This window comes from Neovison vison, chromosome 12 (genome assembly GCF_020171115.1).
Source record: "Neovison vison isolate M4711 chromosome 12, ASM_NN_V1, whole genome shotgun sequence".
NCBI lineage: Eukaryota > Metazoa > Chordata > Mammalia > Carnivora > Mustelidae > Neogale > Neogale vison.
Genome location: NC_058102.1, coordinates 95,923,906 through 95,938,181, shown reverse-complemented (window position 1 = coordinate 95,938,181; position 14,276 = coordinate 95,923,906).

The window sequence follows — 14,276 nt, the reverse complement described above, 5'->3', positions numbered from 1 at the left end:
ACTAGTCTAGGGCCCTCCACCCGCCCTGTGATTGGTGCAAGCCAAGAATTCTTAACTGGCAGAAATTGTATTGCTGTGTGGAATCTGAACACAAAAGCGCTGAGGCCGCCCACCAAGGTAGTGACGAGTCTAACCTGTGCTAACATTAGGGCACAACTTGTTGGATAGTTTCAGCTTCGTGTCGATATTTGTAAACCCTGCTTGGATCACCTCCCACCTGCTGCTACCTGCTGCTATGATCTGTCCTTACTTGTGAGCTTCTCCATAGCCTGCCAGTGGCTGGCTTTTTTTAAGTGTGGGTTGATATTTTGTCATGGAGAGCTCATTTCAAAAACAGAAAAAGACAAAAAATATTGAAGCGAGGAAAGTGTCATTGAAAAAAAGTGTTTGTTCTTGCTTGTACATTCAATGCTTCCTATTTTTCACAAGTAAGCATGATTGGCTGTAATTTTGTTAGTAAAAAATTTATCAGTTTACAGAAGCTTCCTCATTTGCTAAGAGATTTTTTTTTTAAATTGTGAATGTTACATTTAAAAGACATGAATAGGTATTGAATTCAATGACTTGAGAAATCTTTACATAAATATAGACTCAATGAATTATTACCATATTGTATTATTCCAAAGTTCTAAAGTCATTTTGGGATTTTAGGAATTATAGAGAAGCTAGCTTCAATGAACAATATAATTACTGTCAATAATCTGAATTTATCAGAGAAATGTGGCAGCCTAAAATTTTACTCAGATTGTGGATGTAAGGTAACTTTGCTGTCTACATAATTTGCGCTAATGACCAAGATTAAGAAAACACTTTTATAAAGATACTAATTACCTCAATTATTAAATTTAAATATTAATTACATAAAAATATTTAAACACCCATTTGCGCATATATATACATTTACATGCTGTTAAATAATGACAAAGGTAGCAACTATGTCTCTAAAGCAAGTGTATGTAATTTAGTAGGTTTCATTTACTCTAGCCTTTTAGAAAGAAAAATCCAAAGTCTTACCAAGCTATAATGCTACATTTGCTGTTTTATTTTATACTGTGGGAAAACCTGAAGAAATATATATAGAAATCTTGTATATCTGAAATTCACACGCCAGTTTCTTTAATCCAAGGGAACTTGTATTAAAATTTAATTATTAAATTTATTTTTCCCTCACAACTTCTATTTTTGGGTTTTAAGATCTTAGGATCCCAACAAGAAGGTTTTCAATAAAATATCTTTCAGTTTTTAATAATACATTTGAAAGGAGTTTAGACCTGGAATCTCCAAAGTTTCTTCTTGCTGGTTTTATTCAATTTACTTATTTCTTTTCTGTAAAAATATATAGCAGATGCTACTTCTGAATCAAAAGGCTGGGGTTTCCTTGGGATCCTGAAGTCGTCTTGAGTTCTTTACTCAACATCTTTTAGTTTTCTTGGGCACTCATATGGGAAAGCAAACCTTTACTTGTTGTCTGGTCACTCCAGATATTCATGATAGCCTTACATTTCAAAGAAAGGAAAAGAAAAGAAATAATTGAATCAGGGGAAAACGCCATCTCCAGTCAGAATAAAACACATAAAACAGGGGTGCCTGGGTGGCTCAGTGGGTTAAGTCCTCCGCCTTCGGCTCAGGTCATGATCCCAAGGTCCTGGGATTGAGCCCTGCATCAGGCTCTCTGCTCAGCAGGGAGCCTGCTTCTCTGTGTCTCTCTGCCTACTTGTGATCTCTGTCTGTCAAATAAATAAAATCTTAAAAAGAAACCCACATAAAACAGCTTGTTCTAGGATTTCCAGCAAACCATACATTTATTCCATCCTCTACAGCAGTTGGTCCCTTGTCTTGATGAAGGGCTGCCACTAGGGCCCAATCTTTCTGTTCTCCTCTAATCTCTACTCTAGCAAAAGTTTTCTGGTAACCTGGGAATTCTTATCCCCTGATTCCTGCTGAGTGGCTTAATCTCAAATGTCACAAAGAAAGAACCCATTTGTCTCCAAGTAGGTTAATATCTATCTAAATTGATAAAATTTTCAAATAATTGCTAACATTTCCAAGAGGATGGAGTTTAAAGGTTTATTTATTTATTTGTGAAGAGGGAGGAGCAGGCAGACCTAGAAAGGGAGAAAGATTCTCCAGCAGACTCCCCACTGAGCATGGAGCCTGTTGCAGGATTTGATCTCATGACCTGAAACCATGACCTGAAGGAAACCAAGACTCAGATGCTTAACCAGCTGAGCCATCTGGGTGCTCCTAAGAGGGCAGAGTTTAAATCACTTTTCCTTTGAGTTGGATTACATAGGCTTTACCAGTTAAAAAATTTCCTGTCCTGACTCCACTAACAGCATCTGACAACCATTACTATGCAGCAAAAACTCCTACTACCGCTCTTACATATTGGAAATTCTCTTGCATTCTATTGGTTCTCAGCTCAAGTAACCCTAAGTTGTCTGGATCATGTTAGCAGAAAGCACAAGTCATACCCAAGATTCAAAGGGAGGTGAAATCATCCTGAAGTCCTCATTCTCTGCCCTTTGCTTCTTCTCACTTTAAACAGCTAGTTCAAGGCACTTTTGTTTGTTTGTTTTTGTCTAAAAAAGAACCAAATATTCTCAATCTCTTTGTTTGAATAAATGACCCAACAGAAGAAGAAAACGTCATATGCAGATGTTCCCGTAAGAAAAAACAGCTGATAGAAGGAATCCAAACCATTTGGTATTGCCAACCCTAGACCAACAGCGGGGGGCGCCAAAGGATCTAACCATATCATCCAGGGATCTTCTTTCTCCTTTGAGGAATACAACTTTTCTTTAAAAAAATATATGTTGTTTGTTGTGAGCATTTTTATGCGCTTCTCTTCTACTATTTCGAATGGGGAAAATTCTGCAGTACTTTTCAGTAAAATTCAGTAAAATTCTGCAGTACTTTCCAGTAAATTCGTATAATAAATTGTTCTGGATTTCTAGCTGGATTCTAGAAACTACTCTTTCTGTGTTCCAATACCTTGATCCTTTCTTCACCCAAGCAATTGCTTTTTCTCTGAGAATTTATTTGTAGCACCATAATTGTTTGTACGGAATCTCGTTGACACTCCTCTATCCCCACCAAGTACCATTTTGCTAACAGTTTGGGTGGCACAAAGGTGTACCCTTTGGTATTTGCTTTTGAGAGCTTTGACTGGGTAAGCAGGTTTCCTGTTGCTATAACAGTGTTTACCCATCTTGGAAAAGCTAACGTGGAAAAGCCTGTTGGGGTCCGTTATTAAAGGAATGAGACTGAGACAAAGTGAAAGTTATGCAAAGCTTTACTCTATGCCAAGCAGTAGAAGTCAGACTGACCGGCCAGGGCCGCCTCCGAAGAGAGTGACCACCCCCAGCTTACAGGCTCAAGAATCGACTGACCGGTCAGGCCACCTCTAAAGAGAGCGACCTCTCACAGGCTACCTTTTATTGGGTAAAACTGCAACCCATATCTTGTTATTTTAACCCACTGGGTTCGTGTGTCTTTTGCTGATTGGCTAGTTCTATCTGGTCTGGTGACTTGCTAGTCAAGATTACCCCATACCAGGAACCGTTACAAACAGTACTTTCCAGGAAGTTAACATATTCAGTGTGAATAATAAGATGGTCGTCCTTCCCAGGATGGAGTCATTTTGGTTTGGGCAAGACCTTCTCACTGTTACAAACAGTGCTTCGTACTGATTAGATGTCTCCATCTGGCCTGACTCATCCTTGTATTCTGGGCTGTTATTAGGAGCTAGCCAACTACATTTTACTGATTTCCTGAACTTGCTTCTAAGTAAGTTTCTCGGGGTGGGGGGCTTAATTTAAGTTTATTGCACAAACAACAAAATGGCTATTTAACCAAGATGGAGTTGCTCTGGCTAAATAAGCCCTTATAAGCCACCATGACTTCTAACAATTGGAAAGCCATGCAACCCTTCATTTTCAAAAAGAACCCAAACCCTTTGGGGCACCTGGGTGGCTCAGTGGGTTAAGGCCTCTTTCTTTGGCTCAGGTCCTGATCCCAGAGTCCTGGAATCGAGTCCCGCATCAGGCTCTCTGCTCAGCAGGGGGCCTGCTTCCTCCTCTCTCTCTGCCTGCCTCTCTGCCTACTTGTGATCTCTGTCAAATAAATAAATAAAATCTTAAAAAAAAAAAAAAGAACCCAAACTTCATGAGCATCTGTGACATCCAAAGGATGGAAGAGATCATCTATTAACTTTTCTATACTGATGCCCCTTTCTCTACAGAGTCTTACATGGGTACAGATAAGTCCCTATTTCTTGGTTTTATTCCATACTTTCTTTTGATTCCTTTTTGTCCCTTCTTACTGTTCAGGTGACTTCCTGCCACGTTACTGGAGCTGATGAGGTATTATGTAGTAACAGGTTTGCGGATGATAATTCCATTTCATTTTTGAATGACTAGTTTCTTTCTACTTCAGGAGAGCAGCCGTAAGTTTCAGGTCAGGGAGGGTCACACTTGTTGAGCCACTGAGTCTCCTGGGAAAATCCTCATAGTAATCTGTGAGGCGCACACATCTCTTACTCCTGCAGTCTGACCTTCTGGCTCCTCTTCTCTGAGTGTTATTACTCCTATTGGTAGTTTATTTTATCATGCAGAACAATTTAGTTGTCTTGTTCTTTACAGGATACTTCAAGATCAGCTCAAGAGGACTCTCCTTTGAAGATGTGAAAGACTAATTAAGCTATTTGCATAAGCAAAAGGATTCTCTCTCTACCTCATCTCTATATCATATAAACAGTATTGCAGAACTTTTTTAGTAATATACTTTTCTTCCTGTTGTATTCCTGTGTGGTTTTACTTGAAAAGCAGCCAAATGATAAATACATATGTAAATATCCTGTCTCTTCCGTTTTATCTGATTAAGATGTAATAAATTTCCACCTGTTAGGATGTTGTGGTTTGTCCTGGGTATCTTTGCAGGCAGAGATTGGCAGCATTTTCTGCTAATGATACATTCGTGGATGATAAGCTTTTTCTGTTCTTAAATTTGGCATTTATTAATTGCTGAAATCGTATGCCCTTGAAGCTAAAATATCAGTTACCTAAGTAATATTCTCAAAAAGAGCTCTTTTTACACAAGATCATTTCTCTTAAGTGTCCAATACAGTGTTACTCATTCAACAAACATTAGTTGAGCTTCTAGTAAGTTATAGACATTGGAAATACAAAGCCCCTCCCCTCCATAGATAGTTTAGGAGAATAAGTGGCACATAAATAAATGAGTTAAAAATTTCAGGCACTCTGGTAGCAGTACCTGGGAGGTAAAATAGGGAATATAGGCTTTACTCCAACCTTTGTCCCTATGGGACCTCAGCAGATGTCTGCAGCCTGCAGGGGTTTTAGATAACATGCCCAGGTGGGGAAGAATTCAAAGAAAAAGAAAAAAGAGCCTGTTTGCAGACTTTTTAGATGTTAAAAGGAGGAAGAAATTTTGCTGTATTTTCAGTGTTTTCAAGCAGGTCTGCAGGCAGGACCTCAAGCTGCATCAAAACTCCATGTGCAAAGCAGCACCCCTGTGGGAGCACCCAGCTTTGAGGTCTGAGTGCCAACCATAGATGGTTCAGATGCCCAGATTCTGCTCTTCTTTTATTTGATTTTGAAATGCCTTCTGGTTGGAGAGCAAACTATCTTAGCAGTAACCTTGGGCTTAAGTGGCTTAAGAATCACTGCCCATAGCAAAAGAAACAGTCAACAAAACAAAGAGGCAACCCACGGAATGGGAGAAGATATTTGCAAATGACAGTACAAACAAAAGGTTGATATCCAGGATCTATAAAGAACTCCTCAAACTCAACACGCACAAAACAGACAATCATATCAAAAAATGGGCAGAAGATATGAACAGGCACTTATCCAATGAAGACATACAAATGGCTATCAGACACATGAAAAAATGTTCATCATCACTAGTCATCAGGGAGATTCAAATTAAAACCACATTGAGATACCACCTTACACCACTTAGAATGGCCAAAATTAACAAAACAGGAAACAACATGTGTTGGAGGGGATGTGGAGAAAGGGGAACCCTCTTCCACTATTGGTGGGAATGCAAGTTGGTGCAGCCACTTTGGAGAACAGCGTGGATATTCCTCAAGAAATTAAAAATAGAGCTTCCCTATGACCCTGCAATTGCACTACTGGGTATTTACCCCAAAGATACAGATGTCGTGAAAAGAAGGGCCATCTGTATCCCAATGTTTATAGCAGCAATGGCCACGGTCGTCAAACTGTGGAAAGAACCAAGATGCCCTTCAACGGACAAATGGATAAGGAAGATGTGGTCCACTTACACTATGGAGTATTATGCCTCCATCAGAAAGGATGAATACCCAACTTTTGTAGCAACATGGACGGGACTGGAAGAGATTATGCTGAGTGAAATAAGTCAAGCAGAGAGAGTCAATTATCATATGGTTTTGCTTTTTCGTGGAGCATAACAAATAGCATGGAGGACAAGGGGAGTTAGAGAGGAGAAGGGAGTTGAGGGAAATTGGAAGGGGAGGTGAACCATGAGAGCCTATGGACTCTGTAAAACAATCTGAGGGGTCTGAAGGGGCAGGGGGTGGGAGGTTGGGGGAACCAGGTGGTGGGTATTGGAGAGGGCACGGATTGCATGGAGCACTGGGTGTGGTGCAAAACCAATGAATACTGTTATGCTGAAAATAAATTAAAAAAAAAACCAAAAAAGAATCACTGCCCATGAGAACTCAAATTGCTCTGGACTGGCTAATTACCTAAGCTCTGAGCAGAGGAGGATTAATCATGAAGCTAATAAAGCCTAACTTCCTGGCCTTGTACTGTATGGGCCCTTCCGAGGCCCTGGGAGGGGCCCCAACCTTGTGTTCACAAGGGCATATGGTTTGAGTGTGCCATTTCTAGGAATGAGGAAAAAAAATCAATTTGGGGAAGTTATTTTTTACCCAAAGGCCATGAAAGTAATGAAAACCTGAAAATGGAGCCCTAAATCCAGGAATCAGGTTTGCTCAGGAAACCAAGAAGCAATGGAAGATGTTTAAAGCACACAATGTCTTTTCATTAATATGGGAATGTGGAAGTATAAAAATAAAGTCAAAGGTGATAAATTGAGTAACCTTGCAGAAAGGAGAGATGATTAAGGATAAAGATCAAGATGTTGAGAGATGAAAGCAGAGAAATAGGGGTGTGGCTATGAGCACAGACTGGGGTAAAAGGAGAAAGGAGGTGCAGCCAAGTCCAGTTGCTCTTAAAAGGGGGTTTTCCATGTAGTTGTCAGTAAGTCAGAAACAGTAACTGGGAACCAACAGAGTCCAACAGAAGAAGCACACTGAGATCTGAGAGAGCAGCTTGGAATGAATACAGAAGAAGAAACCTGGATGCAGGAAACTACAAAGAAGCACCTTCTTCACATGGCAGACTCCATCTTCTTTCCAAGTCTTCTTTCTCCTTCACATCAATCAGAATAGACTACATTATGCCACTGGAACAAATGAACACAAAGGTCTCAGTAGTGGGATGCCTGGGTGGCTCAGTTGGTTAAGCAGCTGTCTTCAGCTCAGGTCATGATCCCAGTGTCCTGGGATCGAGTCCCACATCAGGCTCCTTGCTCAGCAGGGAGCCTGCTTCTCCCTCTGCCTCTGCCTGTCACTTTGTCTGCCTGTGCTTGCTCTCTGTCTCTCTGACAAATAAATAAATAAAATCTTTAAAAAAAAAGTCTCAGTAGTACACACACACACACACACACACACACACCGACTTATTTATCACCATGCTAAAATCTGCTGCAGTCAGTGGAGGGCTCTGTGCTCCTTAGGAAATCAGGGACCCAGGCTGACTGAGGGCTCTGCCATCTTGTTAATGTCCCATCTGGAACATGCAGCTTCCATGGCAAGAAATTGAGAGACTGGAGAGTTATACCCGGGCTTCTCCCTGCCTCCACTGAGAAGGGACACACGTGATACCTACCTGCATTTCATTGGCCAGAAATAGTCATTAGTGCCTGGAACAGGGAATATTGGATGGTTATTTCCTGTCTATTTCATACCCTTCAAACTTTTGATAGCACTGCTATCAGTTTTTTCTTGGAGAAGCTTGTAAGGTATAACTTTGTATAGAAATTGAACACATTTGAACTTCCCCAGAGTGGGTGTTAAAGACATTTTATATCTGATTCCTCTAACTGATGGGATCTTTAACTTCTCACCTCCAATTTAGTCTGTGCTGAATGTGATTAGTCAGATTTGTGTCTTCCCTGTTTCCTAGCTTCCATGAACCCCAATAATTATAAACTGCAGGTTTTTTTCATTGTTGTTCATGTATCCAATTCTTTTCTTTTTTTCTCTCTTTTTAAAAAAGATTTTATTATTTATTTATCTGAGAGAGAGCACAAGCAGGGTGAGTAGCAAAGGGAGAGGGAGAAGCAGACTTCCTTCTGAGCAGGGAGCCGGATGTGGGGCTTGATCTCTGGAGCCTGGGAACATGACATGAGCCAAAGGCAGACACTTAACTGACTGAATATGCAGGGACCCCTCCATTTCTTTACCTAATATTTATTAAGCTTTTACTATGCACTTTTACTTGGTCTTAAAGAGACATTGAAGAATAAGACACAGTCCCTGCTCTCAAGAAGTTTCCAATTTGGAGACAGTAAACACATTTGTACAGATTAATTAGACACAGCAGTGATTTCTAGCTGGAAGGATCAGAAAGTGCTTCATAGAGATGATAGCTTGGAGCATTTATAAATTCAGGAAAGACTTAAATGTGAGAGGAGGAGCAAGATGGTAGAGGAGTAGGAGACTTAAGTATCATCAGGTCCCAGGAGTTCAGCTAGATAGTCATTAAACCATTCTGAACACATACAAACTCAAAAGGAGATCAAAGAGAAGAAAAGCAACAATTATAGGAACAGAAAAACGACCACTTTCTGGAAGGTAAGATGTGCAGGGAAGTGAATCCGAGGCAACATATGGGAAGAGAGACCACAGGGGAGGGGTCGGCTCCCAGCAAGCCGTAGAGCAACAGAACACAAAATCGGAACTTTTAGAAGTCTGCTCCACAAGGGACAAGGTTCCAGAGGCTAAACGGGGGTGGGGGGGTGGAGTCCTTGTGGGGACAATGTGGTCTCGGGTCACAGAAAGGCCAGGGGTGTCTGAGTGTGGCAGAGTTCCCAGGTATCAGAGTGGGGAAGCTGGCTGTAGATATGGAGCTGATCAGTGGGCTCTCAGCTTGGGGCTACCTTAAACCTGGAATACAAAGCACAGTTGGGCCACTGCTCTTCAAGCAGGGACCTCACAAATGGAAGATCTGGGGAGACTCACCTTCATCCTCTGGGAGAAGCCATGTGGGAGAGCATGGCATGAATATGCTGGGTTTGGAGACTCCAAATGGGGCTGTGCACTCAGTCACAGGCCTGGTGAGCTCAGAGTGCAGCTAGAGGCCAGGAAGACAGGAGGGATTGACTGCTTTTCTCTGAGGGAGCACTGAGGAGTGGGGCTCTGAGCTCTCGGCTCCTCCAGAGCGGATATTGTGAGGTCCCCATCTTCATTCCCATCCTCCAAAGTGGTATGGAAAGTGTTCAGGGAACGAAAGCTCCTGAGAGCAAACCCAAGCAGATTACTTAGCCCAGCCCCTGGCAAAGGCAGTGCAGTTCTGCCTCAGGCAAAGACACTTAATATTATCACTGCAATAGGTCTCTCCCCCAGAAGATCAGCAAGAACATCCAGCCAAGACCAAGTTCCCTGATCAATAAGAATCGTGGAACTCCAGCACTAGGGGAATGCAGCACATGGAATCTGTGGCTTTTCTCCTATGATTCTTTAGTTTTTCAAAGTTAAATTTTTAAAATTTTCATTATTTTTTCTTTTTCTATTTTTTGAAATTTTCCTCTTTCCTATTTTAACCTATTTTATCTTATTAATATCTTTTTAAAAATCTTTTTTATTTTCATTTTTATAGTCATATTCTAACCCTTATTGTATTTTACTTTATTTTTTGTATACATCTAAGTTTTTTTTTTCTTTAAAATTTTGGGATACAGTTTCTTCTTTTTTTTTTTATTTTTAAAATTTATTTTCAGCGTAACAGTATTCATTGTTTTTGCACCACACCCAGTGCTCCATGCAATCCGTGCCCTCTCCAATACCTACCACCTGGTTCCCCCAACCTCCCACCCCCCGCTCCTTCAGACCCCTCAGATTGTTTCTATAGGCTCTCATGGTTCACCTCCCCTTCCAATTTCCCTCAACTCCCTTCTCCTCTCTAACTCCCCTTGTCCTCCATGCTATTTGTTATGCTCCACGAAAAAACAAAACCATATGATAATTGACTCTCTCTGCTTGACTTATTTCACTCAGCATAATCTCTTCCAGTCCCGTCCATGTTGCTACAAAAGTTGGGTATTCGTCCCTTCTGATGGAGGCATAATACTCCATAGTGTAAGTGGACCACATCTTCCTTATCCATTTGTCCGTTGAAGGGCATCTTGGTTCTTTCCACAGTTTGACGACCGTGGCCATTGCTGCTATAAACATTGGGATACAGATGGCCCTTCTTTTCACGACATCTGTATCTTTGGGGTAAATACCCAGTAGTGCAATTGCAGGGTCATAGGGAAGCTCTATTTTTAATTTCTTGAGGAATATCCACGCTGTTTTCCAAAGTGGCTGCACCAACTTGCATTCCCACCAATAGTGGAAGAGGGTTCCCCTTTCTCCACATCCCCTCCAAGACATGTTGTTTCCTGTCTTGCTAATTTTGGCCATTCTAAGTGGTGTAAGGTGGTATCTCAATGTGGTTTGAATTTGAATCTCCCTGATGGCTAGTGATGATGAACATTTTTTCATGTGTCTGATAACCATTTGTATGTCTTCATTGGAGAAGTGTCTGTTCATATCTTCTGCCCGTTATTTATTTATTTATTTATTTAATTTTTTTTATACAAAAATCTATTTTAATTCTATATACTAACAATGGTCTGATAATGAAATTTAGAAAAATTCCTTTTATAATAGCATCAAAAAGAATTAAAAACTTAGAAATAAATTTAAAGTGTAAGACATATACTGAAAAATGACAAAATGTTGTTGGAAAAAATTAAAGAAGGTCTAAATAAATGAAAAGACATCCTGTGTTTACAGAGCAGAAGACTTAATACTACCCAAATACTACCCAAAATTATCTACAGATTCAATGCAATCCCTAATCAAAAAAGAGGTGGTATCTTTTCAGAAATTGAAAAGCTGATCTTAAAAATCACATGGAAATACAAGTGACCCAGAATAGCCTAAACAATCTTGGTGAAGAAGAAAACATTTGGAAAAATTACATTTCCCAGTTTCAAACCTTATACAAAGCTACAGGTATCAAGACAGTATTATATTCTGTTGTAAGAATAGACATGTGGATCAATGAAACAAAATTGAGAGTCTAGAAATAACCCCTTATATTTATGGTCCATTTTCTTTTTTTTTTTCCAATTTATTTATTTTTCAGAAAAACATTATTCATTATTTTTTCACCACACCCAGTGCTCCATGCAAGCCGTGCCCTCTATAATACCCACCACCTGGTACCCCAACCTCCCACCCCCCCGCCACTTCAAACCCCTCAGACTGTTTTTCAGAGTCCATAGTCTCTCATGGTTCACCTCCCCTTCCAATCTACCCAAATTCCCTACTCCTCTCTAACGCCCCTTGTCCTCCATGCTATTTGTTATGCTCCACAAATAAGTGAAACCATATGATAATTGACTCTCTCTGCTTGACTTATTTCACTCAGCATAATCTCTTCCAGTCCCGTCCATATTGCTACAAAAGTTGGGTATTCATCCTTTCTGATGGAGGCATAATACTCCATAGTGTATATGGACCACATCTTCCTTATCCATTCATCCGTTGAAGGACATCTTGGTTCTTTCTATAGTTTGGCGACTGTGGCCATTGCTTTCTGCCCGTTTTTTGATATGATTGTCTGTTTTGTGCGTGTTGAGTTTGAGGAGTTCTTTATAGATCCTGGATATCAACCTTTTGTCTGTACTGTCATTTGCAAATATCTTCTCCCATTCCGTGGGTTGCCTCTTTGTTTTGTTGACTGTTTCCTTTGCTGTGCAGAAGCTTTTGATTTTGATCTAATAGACTGAAATGTACATTAAGTCTAGCATATGGCTTTATTTTAGTCTCCAGCCTGATCACATTCTCTCCCTTTTTTTTCTTTTTTCAACCAACTTCTTATCAATTCATTTTTATCTTTTAAAAAAAATTATTTATTTATTTGACAGAAAGAGATCACAAGCAGGCAGAGAGGCAGGCAGAGAGAGAGGAGGAAGCAGGCTCCCTGCCAAGCAGAGAACCTGATGCTGCACTCGATCCCAGGACCCTGAGATATGACCTGAGCTGAAGTTAGAGGCTTAACCCACAGAGCCACCCAGGCGCCCTTATCAATTCCTTTTTAAAAATCTTTTTAAATTTTCATTTTTACAGTCATACTTCATCCCTTCATCGTGTTTACCCTTATGTGTGTGTGTGTGTGTGTGTGTGTGTGTGTGTGTTTCTTTCTTTAAAATTTTGGGAGGCAGTTTCTCATAACAGACCAAAATACACTCATAAAATATGTGGCTCTGTTTTAGTAACCAGCCTAATCATACTTTTTTTTTCTTTCTTCTCCTCCCACCCTACCCTGGTTTCAGGTCTCCTCTGATTTGGTTAATGTATATTTTTATGGGGTCATTGTCACCCTTTTAGCATTCTGTTCTCTCATTCATCTATTCTTCTCTGGACAATATGACAAGGCAGGAAAACTCACCTCAAAAAAGAATAGTATCAACTGCTAGGGACATAATCAATAGAGACATTAATAAGATGTCAGAAACTGGAGTTCAGAATTATGAGTATAAAGATGCTAGCTGAGCTTGAAGAAAGCGTAGAATCCCTTTATGGAGAAATAATATCCCTTTCTGGAGAATAAAAAAAACCCCACCAAAATCTAACCAAGTTGAAATTTAAAAAGCTATTAATGAGGTGCAATAAAAAATGGAGTCTCTTACTGCGAGGATAAGTGAGGCAGAAGAGAGAATTAGTGATGTAGAAGACCAAATGACAGAGAATAAAGAAGCTGAGCAAAAGAGAAACAAGCAACAACTGGACCATGAGGGAAGAATTTGAAAGATAAGTGATATCATAAGATGAAACAATATTAGAATAATTGGGATCCCAGAAGAAGAAGAAAGAGAGAGGGGAAGATGGTATATTGGAGAAAATTATAGTAGAGAATTTCCCTAATATGGCAAAGGGAGCAAGCATCAAAATCTAGGAGGCACAGAGAACCCCCATCAAAATCAATAAAAATAGGTCCACACCCTGTTATCTAATAGCAAAACTTACAGGTTTTAGTGACAGAGAGAAAATCCTGAAAGCAGCACAGGACAAGAGGTCTGTAATAAACAATGGTAGAAATATTAGATTGGCAGCAGATCTATCCACAGAGACCTGGCAGGCCAGAAGGGACTGGCACGATATATTCTGAGCACTAAATGAGAAAAACATGCAGCCGAGAATACTATATTCAGCTAGGCTATCATTGAAAATAGAAGGAGAGAAAAAAGCTTCCAGGACAAACAAAAACTAAAAGAAATTGTAAACACCAAACCAGCCCTACAGGAAATATTGAAAGGGGTCCTCTAAGCAAAGAGAGAACCTAAAAGTAACAGACCAGAAAGGAACAGAGACAGTATACAGTAACAGTTACCCTACAGGCAATACAATGGCACTAAATCCATATCTTTCAATAGTTATCCTGAATGTAAATGGGCTAAGTGCCCTAGTCAAGAGACACAGGTATCAGAATTGATTAAAAAAACAAGACCCATCGACATGCTGTCTGCAAGAAACTCATTTTAGACCCAAAGACCCCTCCAGATTTAAAGTGAAGGGGTGGAAAAAAATTTACCATGCTAATAGACATCAAAAGAAAGCTGGTGTGGCAATCCTTATATTATGCAAATTAGATTTTAAGCCAAAGATTATAATAAGAGATGAGGAAGGACACTTTATCATACCTAAAGTGTCTGTCTCACAAGAAGATCTAGTAATTTTAAATATCTATGCCTCTAACATGGGAGGAGCCAATTATAAACCAATTAATAACAAAATTCAAGAAATACATTGACAGTCATATAATAATAGTAGAGGACTTTTACACCTCCCTCACTGAAATCGACCAATCATCTAAGTAAAAGATCAACAAGGAAATAAGGGCTTTAAATGATACACAGGACCAGAT